At 48.5% G+C, this 16,472-nt stretch overlaps 1 long non-coding RNA gene across 1 annotated transcript; it reads left to right on the top strand.

The window, feature by feature from the left end:
* Positions 1-484: 484 nt before the first annotated feature.
* Positions 485-1,974, top strand: LOC122238458. Its single transcript, XR_006217390.1, has 2 exons — positions 485-1,057; positions 1,341-1,974. It is a non-coding gene; the product is annotated as an uncharacterized LOC122238458 (long non-coding RNA).
* The last annotated feature ends 14,498 nt before the right edge of the window (positions 1,975-16,472 follow it).

Genomic DNA, 16,472 nt, shown 5'->3' with positions numbered 1-16,472 from the left:
GGATGACATTTGGACAGAGATCTGAATGAAGTGACTGCACAAGTCATGTGACCATCTGGAGGCACAGCATTCCAGGAAGAAGGAACAGCAAATGCAAAGGCTCTGAGTCAGGGCGAGGAGTTGGCCGTGTCACGGGTGGGCGGGGTGAAGGGTCCGTAGGGCAGGTGCAGGGAGAGCAGTGAGTCCCCTGCAGTGGTCTGGGCCCGGCTCATAGGACTCAGGGCAAGTTGCCCAGATTTGAGCCATGATAAAAAGTGGTTTCAGGGGTGCCTGCGGGCTCAGTCGGTGAAGCATCCAACTCTTGATTTCAGCTCAGGTCATGACCTCACCGTTCCTGGGATCGAGCCCCACATGGGGCTCTGAGCTGACAGTGCAGAGCCTGCTTCTTGGGATTCTCTCCCTCCCTCTCTCTCTCAGAAATAAACATTTTTAAAAGAGAGGTTTCAGTTTGTCCAGAAACGTGCACATTACTAGCACACGGAATCCGGGTACACAGCCACATGCCTGCTGGCAGTTACGTGAGCAACTGACAGCTGGTGTGGGGGAGGGGGGTAACTTTTCCTTTGTAACAAGTGAAAAAGTTGAAGCATAAAAACGTGAAGGGCCCCAGTCTCCCTGCCCGTGGCTCTCTCACTTCCGGGAGACTGACAGACCAGCCCAGAGAGTTCGCTGTTCTGAGCGCGTCCGCAGAAAAAAGGCTAATTGAAGGCATTGTCTGCCTAAAGGCAGGGAGCACCTCTGTGACTCAAGAGATTTAGGACCAGTACTTTCGATAGAACGATCACCTTCTGACTATATGCAGCAGTGTGCAAAAAATGCGGTGGGTGAAAATGAAATAAAAAAATTTTTTTTTGCAAGAAGGAAGACAGTAGGTTGCCCTGAAAAACACCACGATCGATGCTGCCACAGATCGTCTTACGAGAAATACCCAAATCCCATCAGCCACTTCGTGATGTTGACATGTTAACAAAGGTTTGTGAACCAGGCTGGTACTCGCAAATACAAAGAAGGCTACATTCTTTGCTCTGAGATGAAGATTCAGATCGAGTGGTTCACGGTAGGTCAGGAATCGTAATTGAGATAAATAAGCCGTTGGAGGATCTGGATGAGAATTATGATGGGGTAAACATAGGCTGTTTGCAAAGAGTGTTTTTAATGGTTGTGCATGTGAATTATATAACAGTTACATAATCTTTGCCCAAAGCAAAGCTTCTTAAATATATAGTAGTATCCCAATCAAAACTTCATTTGGTCGTATCATCTGATATTTTGAGATGCAGTTTTTTCGTTGCAAATGATTCTTTCGTTTGTTTTCTGTTTCATCTTTTACCAAATTTAAGTTCGTGACCCCCTGGGGAAAGACTCAGCCTTTTTGAAGTGACCAAGAGAGCAAGTAACTTTCTGAGGATCTCAGACATTGACGTAGTAGAACCACAGACTGAACTTAGGCATTTCCGAATTCAAATCCCGTGGGACTTTTAAACTAAGCAACGGAATGAAACAAAAATTTGTGCAGCAGTTAAAAGGATCGCCGTGAGTGAGTCTGAACATACTGGAATGCGTACGTATCCTTTAAAGCAGAAGTTCGAAGTTTGGAGGTCTGAGATTAACAGGGAAAGTTTTTGCCCAGTTCGGAAACTTCGAACTCAGAACAGCGTCAGGTTTGCTGAAGCCTGGAGTTGACCTTTCGGAGGCCACCTTCTGCGTGGCTGGTGGCTCCTCACGGCACCTGCCTGCCTTCAGCTCAAGAATGTCATTGCTGTCACGCAGAGAAACCACCCAGCAACTCACCCAAGTCAGTATCTGACTGAGTCTTTATACTCTGTCAAAAAAAAAAAAAAACAACCCACAAATCATAGGCAAGCTGAAACACATTAGCATAATTTAAACTTGTCTCCTACGTTTAAATAATGCCATCATCCACGTTCCTAGGCAGCATCATAATTATCAGTAATTAAAACATTAAATGCTTCATCACTGGAAGTGGCTTCCATTCTTTTAGCCACGCTGTCAAGATAATGACTTCTCACGTTTGTTCTGAACAGGGCAAAGGGAAGGGAGGCGCACACTGAGGAGAGGCATGTAGGGAAATCGAACGTGAGGGCAGAGCCGTGAGGGGCCAACCCCACCGTCGAGGCACCATTCGCCCGGGTCACGAATGTGGCTCGGGATCTGTTGTTAGAATCTGCGTCCTTCCTCTTGGCTGTGGCCACTGACTGAGCAGGTAACAGCTACTCCACGGCTCCACGGCCACCGCCTGCCCCATCCCAGCCCCGACCCCGCACCCCCCACCCCGGACCTTCATTCCTCTGTCCAGGGTCAGCACTTCTGAGGGAGAGCGAGAAGGATGGGGGAATGTGCTAGGCGTTTGGGAAGACAGATCAAAAATCAAGCTGTCCAAATCCACAACAATGTTTACTGAGCACTTACTATCTTCCGGGGTCTCTTCTAGAAGTGCGGTAACCTGCTCGAGGATTTGGTGGTTTGTTTGTTGTGGTTTATGCAATGGAAAAGGAAGTGGTTTCCTTCATCCCAGGTATACTTCTCCTCTTCATCTGAACAGGCTTGCTGCACACTCAGTAAAAATAAATAAATAAATAAGTCCTTTGCAGCGGAGCAGTGGGAAAGATGTAAACACACACACACACACACACACACACACACACACACACACACACACACACACACAAAGATATTCTGGATGGTACACATGTACTTGTTCGCCCGTGGCCTCAAGGCTGGCTGGGACGTTGGGTCTTTTCAAAAATAATTTCCAGTGCTGCATTTCCTTATTCAACAGTTTCTTGAGCTCAAAATGGATTAAAGACCTAACTGTGAGACCCGAAACCATAAAAGTCCTCGAAGAAAGCACAGGCAGTCATTCCTCTGCCATTGGCGGTAGCAACTTTTTCTAGATACGTCTCCTGAGGCAAAGGAAACAAAAATGAAAATAAACTATTGAGACTGCATCAGAATTAAAAGCTCCTGCACAGAGAGGGAAACAATCAGCAAAACTAAAAGACACCCGACGGAATGGGAGAAGATATCGGCAAGTGACGTATTCCGATAAAGGGTTAGTCTCCAAAATGCATAAAGAACTTGTAAAATTCAACACTCAGAAAAACAAATAATCCAATTAAAAAATGAGCAGAACACGAATAGACGTTCTTCCAAAGAAGACACACAGATGGCCAACAGACACATGAAAAGATGCTCAACGTCACTCATCATCGGGGAAATACGGATCAAAAGTACAATGGGGGGCGTCTGGGTGGCTCAGTTGGTTAAGCGTCTGACTCTTGATTTCGGCTCAGGTCGTGATCTCATGATCCCCTTTACAAAGCTGGTTCTAAGATTCTGTCCGTATTTTTTCCAGCTGCAAGTTTTGCACGTGCTGCTCTCTGCAGGCAAGGTGTGGTCTAACTACTCTGCAGTTGTCGGAGGTGTGAATAGATTTATAATGCCACATATGATAAACATTTGTTTTAATCCAGCTCGTTAGCACTTAATAAGCAGCTTTTAGCCATCTTTGAGTAGCCTCTGAGATTAAAATGTTGACGGCATGATTCATTCAAGCCTATAGAATAAGATTATAATGTGTATTGATTCTCAGTTACAAAATAGCCTGTCTTAAATTTATTTTATCCACTCGCCAGACCTTAGTATTTACCCACGTTTGAAGCCTACTGCATATCGCTGCAGTGAATAGGAATATCAGGAGTACCGCAGGGTTTCTTTAAACCAAATGCAGCACGATTATGAGAGAATGTTTCAGGGAGAGTCCACCTGAAACATGATTATGGAATTCAAGTCCTGCATTCATGACTATGTCATTTACCTTCTTGACTTGTTATTTATCTACTGCTTTTTCTAAGCGATCTCCTGTGCCGGTGAAATGCTAGATACAAGTCACCCTGCAGAAGCAAGAGTCCTGGGGAGTCCGGAACCACGCACCTGCCGAGTGGCATCTTTCTGCCATGATGCGCTGAGCCCCGGGACTGGTTTTCACTTGCCCGCACGCTCAAGTTTAAATAAACCGGAGAAATTCAAGGTTTACATTTAATTAGGGAGCTGATATGCATTTTTAGGAAACACAAACAAATCTAGAGCTCAGAGAATACAGGGAGGGGCGTCTGGGTGGCTCAGCAGGTTGAGCGAGCATCAGACGTCGGCTCAGGTCCATGATCTCATGGATCGTGAGTTCCAGCCCTGCATTGGGCTCTGTGCTGGCAGCTCAGATCCTGGAGCCTGCTTCCAATTCTGTGTCTCCCTTTCTCTGCCCCTCCACTGCTTGTACTCTCTTTCTCAAAACTACGTAAAAATTTTAAATTTTTTAAAAAAATACGGGAGAAAGGAGAGAAAACAAACGGTCACTTATGATGAACTTTTGAACTGGTGATTTGTGGGAGTTTACAAAAGATTCCCACTGTTCTTTTCTATGAAAATTAGTATCTGTTCACTGGAGGAGAGTTTTGAAATATAAATAAGTAAAAATTAAAATAAAAGTATCCTTCATCTTGTATCAGTGATAATAATCCTGTTAGAACATTTTGCTATAGATCTTTGTGGTTCCTTCATTCGTTATTTTTCTAATAAAAAATGAATTCGAATCATGCATACACTTATCTACTTTTTACTAATATATCAGAAACATTTTTCTATCTCATCTTTGATGGTTGCATTTGTAGTAACAAACATACATTTTTGCCAAATATAATTTGTTGTATTCAAAAGATGTTTCTTTTAAAAAGTTCCCTCCTGGATTTTATATTAGTAACTTGTGTTTCGGGAGTTTTTTAAAAAAGATTTTTAGGGGCGCCTGGGTGGCTCAGTCAGTTAAGCATCCAACTCTTGGTTTCGGCTCAGGTGATGATCTCACGGTTTGTGAATTCGAGCCCCACCTTGGGCTCTGTGCTGACAGTGCAGAGCCTGCTTCGGATTCTCTCTCTCCCCCTCTCTCTCTGACCCTTCCTGCTCACTCTGTCTCTCTCTCTCAAAAATAAATAAATAAACTTAAAAAAAATTTTTTAAGGAAAAAAAATTTTTAAAACAGTGCCACTGTTAATACGTTTCTGAATACAGTATTAACCACAGATTAGTAAATATAAATAGAGATGAATGGCATCAGACAACCTAGTAAACATCTTTAATATTATTATTTCAGCCAGCTATTCATTTTAGAAACCCTTCTGTTTTTGTTTTGTTTTGTTTTTTTAGAGATTTTATTTTTTATTTTATTTTATTTTTAATTTTTTTTTTAACGTTTATTTATTTTTGAGACAGAGAGAGACAGAGCATGAACGGGGGAGGGTCAGAGAGAGGGAGACACAGAATCTGAAACAGGCTCCGGGCTCTGAGCCGTCGGCACAGAGCCCGACGCGGGGCTCGAACCCACGGACCGCGAGATCATGACCTGAGCCGAAGTCGGCCGCCCAACCGACTGAGCCACCCAGGCGCCCCTAGAGATTTTATTTTGAAGTAATCTCTGCACCCACGGTGGAGTTTGAACTCAGGACCCCGAAATCAAGACTCACGTGCTCTACCCATTGGGCCGGCCAGGCGCCCCCTAGAGAAACCCTTCTTGCAGCAGATTCCATATCCGGCCCTGGGGGTGGGGACAGGGTGTTTTCAGAGCCTTACCTCAATGACCTTGCGGCCGGGGTGGGAAGCACGCAAGGCCAAGTCACTGAATCGCAGTCTGGCGGGAGCTGCAGGGGCAACCCGGGAGCAGCCGTGTCTGCCTGATGCATCTCGTTCCAGGGTTTGCTACCCCCCAGCGAACACAGAGGGACACGTCCCGGGGGGTGGGGGTGGGGGGAGGGCAGGTCTGCAAGGGTGTAACGTGATTTTAAACTTCGTGGCTTTCTTCAGTTTCTCCTTCTTCCTCCTTTTCCGCTTTGGCTTGTCACCAGAAGGGGAGTCTGGGAGGAAAGCGGGTTGCCGGGGGAGGGGGAGCTGGAGGGGAGTGAGTCCATGCAAGTTTGCAGGGAGCAGGAGGGCGCGGGGAAGGCGGGACAGTCGTCCCTTCATTAGCCAGACCGCCTGGTGGCAACAGTGTCCTCCCTGGAAAACGGGGCTGAGAAGCCCGGCCTCTGGGAGCAGGTGTGAGGAGGGATGGACGCTACCGGGTTGGCGTGTCTGTATCACTCCCCGTCAACGATCCGATCGATCCACAGCAGGGAAACGTCATCCCTAAGCTGCCGGGCAGGTCGGGCCGGGTGGGCTTGCTCCACTCCTCTTCTGGCAGATAGGAACATTGCGCCTGTGCCGTCCCGGCCACCGCCAGATCCCTGTGAGACGATCAGGGGGCGTCTGTCACTTTACACATCGGGAAACTGAAGGTTCAGCGTTGAAGCTGTGTTTCCAACCTCGCCGGCGGAGTCGGAACCCGAGTCCGGTTCTCCTGTTTCCAGAGCCGGCGTTCCTCGGTTCACGCGAGGCGCAGCGACCGGGTGGCGCTGTGTGGCAAGGACGTGCTGTCTGTGCCCACGTTGGTGCGTTCTGCGGCGGGTTACGGGAGGTGACAGGCACCTACGGCCTCACGACGTCACGCTGCCCCTGTTCTCTTCCACCTGAAACCCAGGGCCACCCCCAGCTGACCTTATCTCAGAGTCCAGCGTTGTGTCTGGCTTATCACAGCTGTGGGGGGTGTGGGTGCGGGTGGGTGGAGGTTCTCCGGACTGGCTGCCCCCAGCTGTCTCTTCGTCTCAACATCCTTCTGCCTTCCCCTCGTTGCAAACCAGCAGCTCCAGTAGAAACGTGAGCCTCCCGTTCACAGCCCCTTGGTCCAGGGGTGAGCCCTTGATCCTCCTGGGCCGGAGAATGTCTTCTCAGGACTTGTGGCCCCGGGATAACCTCTTTTGGGGCTGCAGAGTTAGATCTGAACTCCAGAGCTACAAGCCGCCCTGTTCTCTTCCACCTGGAGCGCTCAGGTCTCCTGCGGGAAGGAGGAGGTAGCCGCCAAGCGGAGAGAACCAAGAGGTGAGAGCGTCTGGAGACCGTTTGAGTTTCTCATTCCAGTTATTCTGTGCTTCCTGTAACTGGGTCATTGAATTTTCCCTCCAGGTTTTTGTGCTTCTTACGTCGGGTTCCTACCATTGGCAGCCAGAACTGTCATTACTACTCCACCGCTGTTTCCCCCCCGGCTCGTCACTGTCCCTAGCGTAGCGTGACCATCACCCCTCTGGGGGCTTCCTTCTCAGCCCTCTGCCCATGTCCAGCACATGCCCACCCGTGAGAAAGCTCCACGCTCCCTAGGAATTGGAGGTGATGAATTTCAAACCCAAGCAGCTTGCCTCCAGAGCACATCTTAACCCCTGCTCTGGCTGCCTCTCTCTCAACAGACGGAAGGATTCCTAAGCCCCGAGACAGTACCAGCCCTGTTAAACACGAAGCCCTCTAAGGGGACTAGCAGAGTGAGGACGTAACAAACAATCAATAGATACTCAGCTGAAAGACGACTCTAGGTTTTTCGCCAGGGGCTGGTTCTGCCACGGAGACAGACAGCTTTGGGAGGCATGAGGTGTGAGGTATGAGGCAGGCAAAGGGACTTGGATGGCATGAAGCAGGTCAGCGGAATGAGCTCGGGCCACAAGCGGGGTGTCGGACGCCCCCACTGCACCGCCCTCGCACCCCGTGGACCACAGCTTCTCCCCAGACACAGTGTAAAAGGGAATAAAGTGGGCTGGTGCAAACAACTATATATTTTTTCCTGTATTTCCTATCCTGTATGTTTTTTCGTACTTCTATCAGACTGTGAGCGCAAGAAATAGAACTTGAAGTTGGAAAGCCAAATACAGTACTCAAAGACCAGTCTCTAGATGACGTCACGCAGCCAGGACCTCAGCACCTGCTTTGAGCTCTCCGGCCCCTGCCCCCCTTCACTCTGGTTGAAACTTGCGTGACATGGGGGCGCCTGGGTGGCTCAGTCGGCTAAGTGGCCGACTTTGGCCCAGGTCATGATCTCGCGGTCCGTGAGTTCGAGCCCCGCGTCGGGCTCTGTGCTGACAGCTCAGAGCCTGGAGCCTGTTTCAGATTCTGTGTCTCCCTCTCTCTGATCCTCCCCTGTTCATGCTCTGTCTCTCTCTGTCTCAAAAATAAATAAACATTAAAAAAAAAATTAAAAAAAAAAAAAAAGAAACTTGCGTGACATGCAAGCCCCAAGCTGGGTGACTCAGGACTCCCTCCTACCCAGCCCTCCCCCATCATGCAAGACTGACCTTGTACTCACTCCTCTCTGGGCGATTTTCCTGCACAACAGTATCAATGATACACCAGTTGGTTTCTAAATTGTTCTTGACCTCTGCCAAATCTGAAATCCTGATTTCCATAACGAGATCCCCAACCCCGGTTAAAATGCGTACCACCTTAAGGATAAAAAATAAGAATGCCCTGAATTCCATCATTTGGGGCAGAACAGCAGGGAAGAGATCGCCCCCACCCCCCGTCGTTATCCGATTGACTCACTCAGCCACCAGATATTTACGGATTCAATGTTTCAGGAGCCGGGCACAGGGCACTGGAACACACGATGATGGAAAGGATTCATTCCTTGCTTATTTTCTCTCTTTCTGCTTGTAATGTTGACCCTGGCAGTGTTTATTCTTTCGTTTGAACAGACAACCAGAAATAGGCATTTTTGTAAACTCTCAGTCCCTTTACGGAAGGGTAGATGCACGCAGAGAGTCCATTTTCATCGTGTGATTTATTCATCTTTCTGATGCCAAGGATCATCTGTAGAAATAGGGCAGCGAGCCTCGACATTTCCTTTGTCAGTTACCACATAATGCCAGATTTATCGGGGCACAAGCAGAGGAACAGAGCTAATGCCACAGCTAGTCTCGCCCACGCGATGGGGGATATTAAAGACCTTTCTTGACATTCTGTTCGTCGTGGACTGGCTTATTGTTCACTCTGCTACAGTCATTTTTCCACATGGGTTTGGTTTTTCTTTTTGCTCCGTTTCGTTTCAGTTTGGTTTGTTTTTGGCAATGAAGAACCCGAACCGACTGTATGCACAAGTTGTTATAAATGTTAGATTTTGGTTTCTGCTTTATTGTATTCCTATGTAAGGAAATTTAAAACTTTTAAACCCTGTTCGGTGAATCAGAATTTCAAGAATATGGAAATCATGGCAGAAAGGGCCGGGAAATAATTTATCAGAAATAAATACGACTCCTTGTCTTTCTCCATTGGTCCAAACATGTAACTCTGGAATGAAATCTTTTTATGAGTCACTTTATAGGCTTTCATCTGCTGTTTTAATTTGACATTCATAATAATCCCGGGTGGAAGGCAAGGCTGGTATCATCCCATTCTGTTTATGGTCAATGGAAGGAGGTTTGGCGTGGCTGGGTGAGGACAAGCCGTGTGGTAGCGAACGGTAGGGCGGGAACCCAGGCAGCCTGACCACCGAGCTCCTGTTCTTTCCGACTGTGGATCAGAATCTCTACTCTGCAAGCCCACAGTCCCATACCCAAAACCCTTGGGGCTCGATATCCTGCCAAATTCAGAATTTGTTGGATTTTGAAAAGGCGAAATATACACCATACGTTCAACAACGCCATCGGCACACACCCTTCCGTAAACTCAAATCAGTTCACTACATCCGCCCCTCTTCAGAAAGTGGGTCGTCTTTTTAGACTGGCTTCCTTCAGGTAGTAATAGGCCTTTGAGGTTCCTCCATGCTTTTTTATGACTTGATAGCTCCTTTCTTTTTTGTGCTGAACAATATTCCGTTGTCTGGCTGTATCAGTCTATTTATCCATTCACCTACTACAGACTATCTGGGTGGCTTCCAAGTTTTGGCGGTTATGAACAGAGCTGTTATAAACATCTGCATGCAGGTCTTTGTAGAGACATAACTTTTCAACTCCTTTGAGTAAATACCAGAGAGCGCGACAGCTGGATTATATGATAAGATTATGCTTAGTTTTGTAAGAAACTGCCAAAGGGGCTGAACCCGCTTTGCATTCCACCAGCAATGAATGAGAATTTCTGTTTCTTCACACCCTCACCAACATTTGGTGTTGTCAGTGTTCTGGATTCGGGTCCTCCTAATATGTCTGTTGTGGCATCTCGTTGCTTTTTCTTTTAATTTGCATTTCCCTGATGACGTATGGTGCTGAGCCTCTTTGCATAGGTTTCTTTTCCTTCCACATGTCTTTTTTGGTGAAGTATCTGTTAAGGCCTTTTAATCGGATTGTTTGTTTCCTTGAGTTTTAAGGTTCTTCGTATATTTTAGATAGCAGTCCTTTATCCGATGTGTTATTTGCAAGTAGACTCTCTCAGTCTGTGCTTTGTCTTCTCATTTTTTTAACACTGACTTTTGCAGAGCTGAAGTTGTTCATTTCAAAAAACATTTTTTTTTTTATTACGTTTCTTTATTTTTGAGAGGCAGAGAGAGACAGAGCGTGAGTGGGGGAGGGCCACAGAGAACGGGAGACACAGAATCTGAACCTGGCTCCAGGCTCTGAGCTGTCAGTACAGAGCCCGACACGGGGCTCAAACTCACGAACTGTGAGATCATGACCTGAGCCGAAGTCGGATGCTCATCAACAGACTTGAGCCACCCAGGCACCCCTGAAGTTGTTCATTTTAACAAAGTCTAGCTTACCAATTTTTGTTTTTTTCAGGGATCATGCCTTTGGTGCTGTATCTAAAAAAAAAGTCATCGTTACCCCAGTTCATTTACGTTTTCTCCTGCTTTATCTTCCAGGAGTTTTAGGGTTTGCATTTTACATGTAGGTTTTGCATTTTACATGGTCTCTGATCCATTTTGGATTAGTTTTTGTGAAGGGTGTAACATCTGTGTCTAGATTCATTTTTGTGCACGTGGGTGTCCATGGTTCCAGCACCGTTTGTTAAAAGGACCGTCTTTGCTCCGTTGTACGGTCTTTGCTCCTTTGCCAAAGACCAGTTGACTATATTTATTGAGCCTATTTCTGAGCTCTCTGTTCTGTTCCGTGGATCTGTTTGTCTGTTCTTTTGCCACGACACATGGTCTTGATTCCTGTAGCTTTATAGTAAGTCTTGAAGTCAGGTAGTGTCAGTCCTCTACCTTTGTTCTTCTTCGCTATTGTGTTGACTCTTCTGGGTCTTTTGTTTTCTATATAAGGCTTAGAATCAATTTGTCAATAGCCACAAACTAACTTGCTGAGAGTTTTGCTGGGATTGTACTGAATCTGTAGATCAATTTGGGAATTATTGCCATCTTGACAATATTGAGGCTTCCTATCCATGAACATGGAATGTCTCTCCATGTATTTAGTTCTTCTTTGATTTTGCTCGTCAGAGTTTTGTAGTTTTCCTCATACATGCCTTGCACATGTTGTTAGATTTATTGTCAAGCATTTAATTTTGGCATCATTTTAAAATTACATTTATACAGAATATCATGCCAACGCAGCTCTTTTAGAGGATCTAAAGATAATTCTTGGTAAAAAGTTACACAACCTCTCTCAGACTCAACTTCCTCCTTGCAGAATAATGATCATTGTAACTTCTTTGCAGGTTTTTATAGAGAGAGTAGAAAGGAATATAAAGAATCTCTAGGTGATGAATAAATTGTATAATAATTTGAAGGAAAGATTTCGTTTTAGACATTTCTCATTTTATTCAATTTTAGATTTCCAACTTACATTTCGCTAATCATTTACTATGATACTGCTACCTTAAATTTTAGTGAAGCAACTTGAAACTCTTGAAAAAGCCACTACTCGTTTTGCAAAAATAGCTCATTGATCAACTACAATCGTGTGCTCCGTGAACAGTGCTAGTCAGTGTGGGAAAAAAGTCAACTTTCCTCTTTCACCTAGAGTTGTAGGATATTCATTTAGTGAGAGGACACTTTTTTCCCCTTTCAGGATCTTCAGTGTTCCTTGATTGATCACTAATCAGTTTTACTGACGTTATTTAAAAAATCTATTTCCCTTTAAAACACTGAACCTGGAGACGAGAAATGAAATGTGTTGTCTGGACAATGTATTATTATCCTCTGAAAAATACTTATCTGGCACCTACAGCATTGGTAATCCAATGGCTGAGTGGAGAGAAAAGAAGTCAGTGACAGAAGCTGGATCTATTTCTATCTTTCCCACCTCCCCAAAGAACTTGAGGTGATTTACAGTGAAGACATTGGCCCATTACAACCCAAAACCATCGGTGTAAGATTAAATTAACAATGAACTATGTCAGTGGAGGTGGTCAGGGGAGCACTGGTGAGGAGGACGTCCCCATCGGGAGCACACTCTGTAGATGAGCACACCTGCTGGCCGGGGGCCCCCAGCTGTGGGGGCAGGTTGCTAGCACCGTGGGTTAGTGAACCTGCTGTCTCCCTGCTCTGGTCAGAGGAGGGGGACCCCGGCCTGCAGGACACACACAGGACACGGATAGGACAAGTGGTGACCGAGGGGAGGGTGGCCGCACAGCTGAGTGGCCCAGGGAACGAATAGGAAGGGTGGGGGATTCCGGTGAGCCTTCCGGAATGGTGGAGGGACAGTCAACACAGCCTAGGCGAGGGCGTGGGGACAGGAAAAGCTTATTTCCTGTGGCCGTCTCAAGGCCTGCTTGGCCTGAGCGAAGATTTGTGACGAGGACAGGGGGAAGGCAGGTTGGAAAGACCATCTGATGTGATGGTGAGTGGTCTTTCGTCCCATCTAAGCCGTTCGGACCTTAGCTTCTAGACCGTTTGTGCTGTGTTTGCTTTCTTTTAACCGGCAAATGTTAAATGAAGAAACTACGTTCAGAAGATTAATCTCGTAGTAGCTGCCAAGGTGGTGTCAGGACAGGCAATTTGAGCACAAGGCATAGAGTCCTTTCCAGAGGCGGGCGGAGTCCTGGGGGAAAGTCCTCGCTGAGACAAGAGGGAGACGGGGTGAGGAGAGGCACGCGTTCCCGGGACGTGGGCTGCTGGGTGGTTACAGGCAGAGAAGCATCACAGGAGGCTGGTCAACTGTTCAGTAGATCCTGGAGACGGAACGTGGACATCCAGGGCCACGGCCAGCAATGCTGTGTTGTCGCAGCTCTGCACGTGGGGGTTACAGTTGGTCAGTGACAGTTTTGCACTCTGAGGAGGTGACTACGGGACAAACAGCAGACATTGGAGTGTGGGCAAGTAATCAAGACCGTGAGGAGGCAATGCCAGGAAGGGAAGCGAAGCCCCATTCCCGTGTCCTCAGGGAGTGGAGAACCAACATTCATAAAATATTCAGCCAGTTGTCACATGTCAAACTGCTTAATCTCATCAGCATAGACTTTGGACATCTTGTTTACACAAAGATGAAAGAGGAAATATCCGCAGACAAAAGCCTTGAGACGGTTACGTGTTGATCCCACAGCAAGCCTGTGTTCTGTCTGCTTCTGTGTCCGAATTTAATGTTTTCAAAACAGATGGGTCAGGGGGGAATAATTCTAGTTCACCTCTCCTGAACCACCTGCCTTGCCAAGTCTGAGACCAGAGAGTATTGATGTAGAAATCCTCCTTCTGGGGGTGGGGCGACGGACGCATCCCTGGTCCAGAGTGGAGCCTTCTGAGAGCCCACGGGAAGGTCGGCCAGCCAAGCGTCTTCTACGTCCGGCCAACATATTCCATCATGTTGCGCCCAGAGTGAATTTATTCGTTGTCTGGGGGGGGCAGACCAAGTCTGTTGTTTGGGGGACTTATCTTTGTGCTTTCGGCTGCCTCTGGGAACTCATTTCGTGGGTCGCTTCGTTAATTTTCTACGTGGAGACCCCTGACCCCCCCCCCCTTTCCGTGGCGGATCTCAATGTGCGTGTGGTTGTGCGTTTCACCGGACGGCAGAGCCAGCGAGGAGCCAAGCGGCGAGGCCTCGTTTCCTGCAAATGTTAGGACGAGGCCCCAAGGCATCCTTTTTTGTTCGGTTTGTCCATTAAACACCCAACAGGCTTGCTGGGAGTCACAGTGGGGCCAGAAATCTCAGAGTGCCCCTGCCCCCCAGCGAGAGAGCTAGGGGTGGAGGATGCACCAGGAGCGATTGGACCGGCCCTGCCCTGCGTGTGGGCGCGAGAAGGGGGAGGGCGCAGAGCGGGGGCGAGCAGGTGCACAGGGCTCGGAGGGGGGCTGTGAGGAGGATGGGGTGCCAGGGAGGTGCTGCAGAGACATAGAGGCCAGGGAGAGCCGCAGGGTGGAGGGTGGGTGGGTGGCAGGAGGGACGCTGCACGGGACGCCCGGCTGGCCAGTGCCTCGGCTGCCCCATCAGGGAAGAACAGAGCTTCATTTTCTTGCAAAGCTGCAGGCCTTAGAGCCTCCCAGCTCAGGGCAGGGTTCTCTGCCACAGGGGCTGGGCGCACGGACATTTTACTCCTGTAGCAAAGAATACTTAGCTATAGCACTTTGAAATAATTTGTTGCAGAATCTGTAGTGGCCAACATTGGGGATGATTTACTGACAGGCGTCATGTACCTCCTTGACGGAGCCCCACTGTGACAAAATGTTGGACTGTAGAATGCTCCAATTCTATTCAACGTCCATGTTGCCAGTGTTATGTCAAAGAATGTTAGCAAGCAACAATGTCTTGTACTTCACATGAAAGAAAAATTGTAGCCTGCCATTTTCTTTTTTTTTTATTATGAAATTTATTGTCAAAGTGGTTTCCATACAACACCCAGTGCTCATCCCAACAGGTGCCCTCGATACCCATCACCCGCCCACCCCTCCGTCCCACCCCCCATCAACCCTCAGTTTGTTCTCAGTTTTTAGGAGTCTCTTATGGTTTGGCTCCCTCCCTCTCTAACCATTTTTTTTCTTCCCCTCCCCCATGGTCTTCTGTTAAGTTTCTCAGGATCCACATAGGAGTGAAAACATATGGAATCTGTCCTTCTCTGTATGACTTATTTCACTCGGCATAACGCTCTCCAGTTCCATCCATGTTGGGTAGCTTTCCATTTGAACACGCAGCCTTCGTGGTTTTCAGCGGAGGAGAGTTCGGAGGGGTTTGGAGAGTGCTTTCCACGGTGACCCACGCAGAGGCCAGAGGGCAAATCAGTTGACAATAAGCAAGGATCTCCTGTTTTGATTGCCTTAGGCAAGCGAAGACGAAAGCCATCTTTGCTTTGCCGGGACACTGGGCCCCTGCGTCTATCTGGAGTGGTGCCTTAGCCTTAGCCATGAGAAGGAACCCCGCAATTCCTTATCCCCTGTCAAGCATAATCGTAGCAGGAGAAAAACTGAGACAGAATCACAGGCTGGAAAAGATTCGTGAACTGATCTAACTTTTCCAGTTTCCAGCGAGGGCAGTGGGGGCCCAGAACGGTTCATAGGTTTCTCTGCAGCCCCCGGGTAGCGGTAGAATTAGGGCTGGCCCGGTGCCCGCCCGTCCCCGGCCCCTCTCCGTCCTCGACGACACCTGCCCGTGCAATCCCTCACTTCCCTCCCCTACTTGCTTTACTCCGTGGCCTGTAGAACCAGGAGAACAGGTTCAAATTGGCGTGGTTCTTACAGGAGCCCAGAGCTCCTGGCAGTAAGTGAAGGGTCCTCTGAGCCCGAAAAGGTGACCGGTGCCCAGCGTGCCCACCCAGGGTGGTCCTCCCACCGCCCGGGACCTGGGGGGCATCCAAGATGCAGCTTCCTGAGAGCTTTCCCAGGCAAGTGAGCTCAGGCCTGGAGCGAGAGGCGGCATGACCACAAAGCAAGGTGGGGAAGGGAACACAGGCGGTGAAAACGAGGCCGTGGAAATACTTGGCCGCGCCCAGCAGGGTCCGTCTGCCTCCGCTGAAAGGCTTCACGAGAGGCCTCTGGAATATGATCCTTTTCTTTATATTGGACCTTCTCCCTCTCTCAGCCCTGCAGCAACTGTCCATTCTCGGCAGAAAGCCTGAGCTTTGGACTTAGTGGCAGAGAAAAGGGGGATGTGGCTTTGCAGACCCGTTTGAGCCGGGCACGAGGCCCGCCTGGCTCCAGAAACCGCGGAGCCCCCCCCCCCAAACTGAAATGTCCCCCTGCCACCTTGCACCGCCCGGGGTTGTGACCCTCTTGTGCGGGAGCCGTCCCTGCTAACCCTGCAGCCCCCTATGTCTTCGGCTTGAATCTGCGTCTCTAAGAGGACTTTGGGGAGGTCGGGCACGTTCCCCTCACATGTCTCTAAAACTCGAAACAAGCGAGAGGTTGAGGCTGAACTTGCCCTTTTCTTCTTTCCAGTTTTTCCTCAGCATTTCCACGAGCCACACCTCTGACTTGACCTCGTGCCATCCTGGTCCCGGCCTCCCTCCAGCCCTGCCTGCCCCCAAGGCCCTTCTCCAAATTTCCATTTCCATTAAGTGTCCTCGCTGCTCTCCTGCCAAGAGGGCCGCTGTGACTCGGCCTGCACTGCACGGCAGACGGGGTGGAAATGCATGGATGTAAGGAACACAGGGGACACGGGGCGGGACACAGCGTATGTCCTCAGGAGCCCGCGCCAGCCCCGTGTGCACGGGGAGGCGTAGGAATACAGAAGGACAGCGATTGCCTCTGTCAG

This window comes from Panthera tigris, chromosome B2 (assembly GCF_018350195.1).
Source record: "Panthera tigris isolate Pti1 chromosome B2, P.tigris_Pti1_mat1.1, whole genome shotgun sequence".
In the NCBI taxonomy this organism is placed as follows: Eukaryota; Metazoa; Chordata; class Mammalia; order Carnivora; family Felidae; genus Panthera; species Panthera tigris.
Note: the sequence above shows the minus strand (reverse complement) of the source record. Positions and strands in the feature narration are given on the sequence as shown.